The 6,800-nt window shown below is 56.9% G+C and overlaps 1 long non-coding RNA gene across 1 annotated transcript; it reads right to left on the reverse strand.

Moving 5' to 3' along the window:
• Positions 1 to 4,475: 4,475 nt before the first annotated feature.
• On the reverse strand, positions 4,476 to 6,649 carry LOC138813004 (uncharacterized). The gene is made up of 2 exons (XR_011367677.1): positions 6,476 to 6,649; positions 4,476 to 5,546 (listed from the first exon to the last, which is right to left on the reverse strand). It is a non-coding gene; the product is annotated as an uncharacterized lncRNA (long non-coding RNA).
• Between the last annotated feature and the right edge of the window lie 151 nt (positions 6,650 to 6,800).

A 6,800-nucleotide genomic window follows, 5' to 3' on the forward strand; every position in this document is an offset into this window, starting at 1 on the left:
TTTTTTTTTGAACCGAGATCCTCAGATCTCAGCCTCCTGAGTAGTTAGGATGACAGTTGTAAGCCACCAGTGCCCGGCTTCATTCGAAATTTTGTTGAGTAGAATAAGCAGGACGATAAATAGTTGCACATTTACATTGTTTGAAATAGTTGAGTTTATTGTTTTGGGATGCATACATTTATAGTAAAATCTAACAAACACGGGAATATTAAAGTTGAAATCCAAGTCAGTGCCTGTGCTGAGTGAGGTTTCTTGATGGATTGGAGAGGCACTGGTCAAGTTTTTTTTTTTTTTTTTTTGTCAGTTGTGGGGCTTGAACTCTGGGCTTGGGCACTGTCCCTCAGCTCTTCAGCTCAAGGCGAGCGCTCTACTGCTTGAGCCACAGAGCCACTTCCGGTTTTCTAGTGGTTTATTGGAGAGTAGAGTCTCACAGACTTTCCTTGCTTGGGCTGGCTTTGAACCATGAGCCTCAGGTCTCAACCTCTTGAGTAGCTAGGATGACAGGTGTGAGCACCGGCACCTGGCACTGGTCTAATTTTTAAAGTGGATAGTAAGTCCATGTACTCATTTCTTAAAAATGTTTTGCCTATCTGAAATACCCAGTAATAAAGCTCATGTACACCTGCCATACACCCAGATCTTGGCAATGTGCCTTGCTGAGTAATGGATTATGTTTGCTTTTGCTTTTTTTTTTTTTGGGTCCGGTCGTGGGCCTGAACTCTGGGCCTGGGCGCTGTCCCTCAGCTCTTCAGCTTAAGGCTAGTGCTCTACCGCTTGAGCCACAGCGCCAATCCAGGCTTTTTCTGCTTATGTGGTGCTGAGGAATCCAACCCAGGGCCTCATGCATGCAAGGCAAGCACTCTACCACTGAGCCACCTTCCCAGCCCCCCCCTTTTTTTTTTCTTTTGCCAGTCCTGGAGCTTGAACTCTGGGCCTGGATGCTGTCCCTGAACCTGCTCAAAGCTAGTGCTCTACAACTCGAGCCACAGCTCCACTTGCAGTTTTTTCTGAGTAGTTTGTTGGAGCTAAGAGCCTGATGGACTTTTCTATCCAGCCTGGCTTCGAACTGTAATCCTTAGATCTCAGCCTCCTAAGTAGCTAGGATTACAGGGGTGAGCCAGCAGTGCCTGGAATTTTTTGGTCAGTCATGGGGTTTGAACTCGGCCTGGATGCTATCCTTCTGCCCCAAGGGGTTTTTTTGCTCAAGGCTAGCCCTCTTCACTTTGAGCCATGACCCCACTTCCCATTTTGGAATGGTTAATTGGAAGTAAGAGTCTTACAAACTTTTCTGCCTGGGCTGCTTCACACGGATCCTCAGACAGCGGCCTAAGCAGCTAGGGTTACAGGAGTGAGCCACCGGCGCCCGCCCCCCCGGGGCTTTTTAGGAAATACAAAATAACAAAAGCAAAATCTGGGGCTGGGAAGGTGGCTCAGTGGTAGAGCGCTTGCCTTGCATGCATGAGGCCCTGGGTTGGATTCCTCAGCACCACATAACAGAAAAAGCCGGAAGTGGCGCTGTGGCTCAAGTGGTAGAGCACTAGCCTTGAGCTGAAGAGCTGAGGGACAGTGCCCAGGCCCAGAGTTCAGGCCCTGGACTGACAAAAAAAAAAAAAACAAAAACGCTGAGGGACAGCACTCAGGCTGAATTCAAGCCCTGGGCCCAACACACAGAAAGATTCTTCTGGGATGTGTATTTATTTATTTAGGCAGTACTATGGCTTGGACTCTGCTTTCTATTAGTCAGGCCTGAGCCACACCTTCAGCCCTGCTTTTTGCTGGCTTCCCCCTCTCCCCCCATTCTGAGGCTTGAACTCTAGGCCTGGCTGTTGCCCCTGAACTTCTTTTGCTCAAGGTGAGCATGTTTCCACTTGAGCCACAGCGCCACTTCTGGCTTTGAGTGGTTTACAGAAGGTAAGACTCAGACTTTCCTGCCTGGGCTGGCTTCAAATTGCAATGCTCAGATCTCAGCCTCCCGAGTAGCTAGGATTACAGGCGTGAATCATCAGCACCCAGCTATGCTGGTTATTTTGATGATGATGTAGTCTTATGGACTTCTCTGTTCAGGAAGATTTCAGATCTCAATCCTCCAGGTCTCAGCCTCCTGAACAGCCTGGATTACAGGTGTGAGCCACTGGTACCATGTCTAGGATGTGTATCATTGTGTGTGTACGTGCTAGTCCTGGTAAGATCCCTGAGCATTTTTTCCCTCAAGGCTAGGGTTCTACCACTGAGCTACAGCTCTACTTCCGGCTTTTTCGTGGCTAATTGGAGATGAGTGTACTGACTTCCTGCCAGGGCTAGCTTTAAACCACAATCCTTGGATCTCAGCAGCAAGTACTACAGGCATGAGCCATTAGTGCCCAGCATGATGTGAATCATTCTTAAAGAGCTGTAAAATACTTTTTGATGAAAGGTTGTTTCATGTAGACAACAGGGCAGTCCAACAGTGTTGAGGGCTGACCAGCTCTGGTTTCTTACAGTAATTACTTCCCATTTTGCCAGAATTCTATGCTCTACCTGTAGAATGTAAACGTGGACCTCACTCAGGGTCTGGTGGCAGCTAGGCCAGCCACAAACGCTGTCCTTGTCCGGTACCACTGACGGCTGGGCGATGCAGCCTCACCAAGACCGCTGATGATTTTGGCGTGCACCACCGTGACATCTCTCTGTAATTCCCAGGGCAGCCAGTGGGACTTGTAGAAGGACATCAGGGACAGAAGTGCCCCAACCTCTTCACCCTCCAGAGCCCTGCTCTCCAGGAGTGCTTTCCTGGGGCACACACCCTCCCCTCCTCAAGTCCCAGCCCATGCCCACCAGAGGGCGCTGGCATCCTAGCACGTGCCGGGCTGGTGACATGCCAGGACAGAGCATAGCTTCCAGTGGGCTCCCTAGGTGACCAGCCCGTTCCATTACATTCCTGGATTCTACCTGCTCGATTTGCTCACGTATGGCCATTCCTCCCCAAGTTTTGAGACTGTAACACATTCCTAAGTTGAAATACAAGCATTTCCTCTGTGGGCAAGCACATGCACCCCCACCCCCCACACGTGAAAAAGCCCACGACCCTGATGTCCCATGAGGCATCACTGGCCATACGTGGCTTTGAGCAGTGGAAACCCAGCGCACCTGAACTGAGAGGCTGTGAGGACAGCATGCCTACCAGATTTCTAGGACTTGGTACTGGAAATAAGAAATGCACTGGACGCTGGTGGCTCACACCTGTCATCCTAGCTACTCAGGAGGCTGAGATCTGAGGATCTGAGGATGGTGGTCCAAAGCTAGCCCTGCAGGAAAGCCCATGAGACTCCAATTCATTACCAAAAACAAAGCTGGAAGCGAGTTATGGTTCAAGCGGTAGAGTATCAGCCTCAAGCAAAAAGGTTTGGTGACAGTGCTCAGGTCCTGAGTTCAAGATCCCTCCCTGTGCCCACCTCAGGATGGGCACACAAACAAAAACTCTAGCAGTTTATTCTATTTTGTGTGCAAATATTGAGGTGGAATGACTAATTTGTGTCTGTAAAGAATAAATGCCCATCACAAACGATGGTGCATACATAGGTTGATAACTGATTCATACAAATAAAGTACTCATTACCTGACTTATGAAATGGTAACCCCTCTTAATAATAACAAAGTTATACTTTATAACTCGACAGTCACACCCAGTAAGCCAAAGGCAGATACTCTGAGGGGGAGTGCAAAGGTGCAATGCTGTGTCTTTAGTCACATAAAATACTACTTATTGAAATGAATTCCAGGAAGTGGAAGCAAGAGGTTTTTTTCTTTGCTGTTTTCTTTTTGTCTTGTTTGTTCATTTATCTGTCTTTTGGAGTGGGGGGTACAGAAATGGAGGGACAAAGGGGACAAAGTGAGTAAATGCAGCAGTGGTACTCACTAGACCCTACGTGGAAAATGAGCTACATAACTTGTGTGGGGGAGAGGAGGAAAAAAAGGGGGAGAGAGCAAGGGAAGGGATGACATTGTCCAAAAAGAAATGGCTTCTTTACCTGACAGGTAACTGCAACCCTCTGTATATCACCTTTATAATAACAATTGAAAAAACTAAAGAATACAAATTGGAACTTAATAAATCAGGAACACATGGACATGTGAATGTACCAAATCCAGATCAGAAAACCTAGCTTCCTGACCACAGCACCGCAAGGAATGATGCAACCTCCCAGAGGGTCCTGGGGTACAGCAGTACCCCGGAGGACATCTGATCCTCCTGCTTGACTGTCCACGTTGCCCCTGTGTCTGGGCCTGGTAAGCCTGAACCAGTTCTGGGATTCAAACCAGCTTTACTCTGGACTCCCCTGTGTCTAGGTTCATTATGTTTGTATCTGATGAAAGTGCCACACCAAATGATATGTAATGTGTGATCTACGACTGGAGTAAAATAACCTGATTCTCCAGTGGCCACAGCTACCAAGTATCTGTAGTACCTGCTGAATTAAAACCATATGAAATTGGTATAACTTGTGAATTTGTTATTATTCAATGAATTCTGACACACAGGGAGGCTGGTGTTTTTTTTTTGGGGGGGGGGAAGGACAGGAATGGAGAGAGGAAGGACAGGCAAATATAGTCATAACTCAACGTATATACATGAAAATGGAACCACATGACTTGAGGGTGTGGAAAGGGTTAAATATGGAGATGACGGAGCGGCTGGCATCGATCCGTTGCACGACTTATAAACTGACTTGAACTGAAGCCCTTTTGTACAGCTGCTTCAAGAAAGTAACATTTAAAATATAAATCTGACCTCGTTGGAAAACACAAGTGCACCCACCGTCCTCCTGAGACGGTGGCGGGCGGGGTACTCAGCTCAGCACCATCCTGACGCGGTGGCGGGCGGGGTACTCAGCTCAGCACCGTCCTGACGCGGTGGCGGGCGGGGTACTCAGCTCAGCACCATCCTGACGCGGTGGCGGGCGGGTACTCAGCTCAGCACCGTCCTGACGCGGTGGCGGGCGGGTACTCAGCTCAGCACCGTCCTGAGACGGTGGCGGGCGGGGTACTCAGCTCAGCACCGTCCTGACGCGGTGGCGGGCGGGGTACTCAGCACCATCCTGACGCGGTGGCGGGCGGGGTACTCAGCTCAGCACCATCCTGACGTGGTGGCGGGCGGGGTACTCAGCTCAGCACCATCCTGACGCGGTGGCGGGCGGGGTACTCAGCTCAGCACCGTCCTGACGCGGTGGCGGGCGGGGTACTCAGCTCAGCACCATCCTGACGCGGTGGCGGGCGGGTACTCAGCTCAGCACCGTCCTGACGCGGTGGCGGGCGGGTACTCAGCTCAGCACCGTCCTGACGCGGTGGCGGGCGGGTACTCAGCTCAGCACCGTCCTGACGCGGTGGCGGGCGGGGTACTCAGCACCATCCTGACGCGGTGGCGGGCGGGGTACTCAGCTCAGCACCATCCTGACGCGGTGGCGGGCGGGGTACTCAGCTCAGCACCGTCCTGACGCGGTGGCGGGCGGGGTACTCAGCTCAGCACCGTCCTGACGCGGTGGCGGGTGTGGAGACTCTGCTTCAGGGCACTGCAAGCGCCAGAGTAACCAGGCAGCCCCAAGTTAGAGAACCTGCAGGATTTCCCCTGCCGCCGGGAGGGGGGGCTCGGGGCTCGGCTCCAGGCCGGCGGGGGGGGGGGCTCGGCTCCAGGCCGGCGGGGGGGGGGGCTCGGCTCCAGGCCGGCGGGGGGGGGGGGCGCGGCTCCAGGCCGGCGGGGGGGGGCTCGGGCTCAGCTCCAGGCCGGCGGGGGGGGGGGCTCGGCTCCAGGCCGGCGGGGGGGGGGGGCTCGGGCTCGGCTCCAGGCCGGCGGGGGGGGGGGCTCGGGCTCGGCTCCAGGCCGGCGGGGGGGGGGCGGGTTCGGGGCTCGGCTCCAGGCCGGCGGGGGGGGGGGGCGGGTTCGGGGCTCGGCTCCAGGCCGGCGGAGGGGGGCTCGGGGCTCGGCTCCAGGCCGGCGGGGGGGGGCTCGGGGCGCGGCTCCAGGCCGGCGGGGGGCGGGGGGCTCGGGCGCGGCTCCAGGCCGGCGGAGGGGGGCTCGGGGCTCGGCTCCAGGCCGGCGGGGGGGGGCTCGGGGCGCGGCTCCAGGCCGGCGGGGGGGGGCTCGGGGCGCGGCTCCAGGCCGGCGGGGGGGGGGGCGGGTTCGGGGCTCGGCTCCAGGCCGGCGGAGGGGGGCTCGGGGCTCGGGCGCGGCTCCAGGCCGGCGGAGGGGGGCTCGGGCGCGGCTCCAGGCCGGCGGGGGGGCGGATTCGGGGCTCGGGCGCGGCTCCAGGCCGGCGGGGGGGCGGATTCGGGGCTCGGGCGCGGCTCCAGGCCGGCGGGGGGGCGGATTCGGGGCTCGGGCGCGGCTCCAGGCCGGCGGAGGGGGGCTCGGGCGCGGCTCCAGGCCGGCGGGGGGGCGGATTCGGGGCTCGGGCGCGGCTCCAGGCCGGCGGGGCCGCCCCGGCCGGCTGCTCGCCCTCACCCCGTCCGGGCCTAGGCCTGCGGGAGTCCCGCGGGGACCCCAAGCCCCGGCCGAGCCTTGCCACAGGCCGCGGCCCGCCGGGCTCGGGGCTCCGGCCGTCGAGGTCAGCCCGAGCCGGGCCAGCGCGGCCAGGCCGACACCGACCGCTTAAGACGGCCCGGGCCGGCGCGGGCCTCGACCGCGGCCTGCGCGTGCGTGCGCGGAGCCCGGGGGCGGTCCCCGGGCGGGACGGTGACGTCACCGCGTCAGGGCCCCTCGCGGAGCACGGCGGGACGCTGGGTGGGCGGGGGCGGGCGGAAGAACGGCGCCTGCGTAGTCTCGCCCT

This window comes from Dipodomys merriami, unplaced genomic scaffold, assembly GCF_024711535.1.
Source record: "Dipodomys merriami isolate MVZ:Mamm:240054 unplaced genomic scaffold, mDipMer1.0.p SCAF_574, whole genome shotgun sequence".
NCBI lineage: Eukaryota > Metazoa > Chordata > Mammalia > Rodentia > Heteromyidae > Dipodomys > Dipodomys merriami.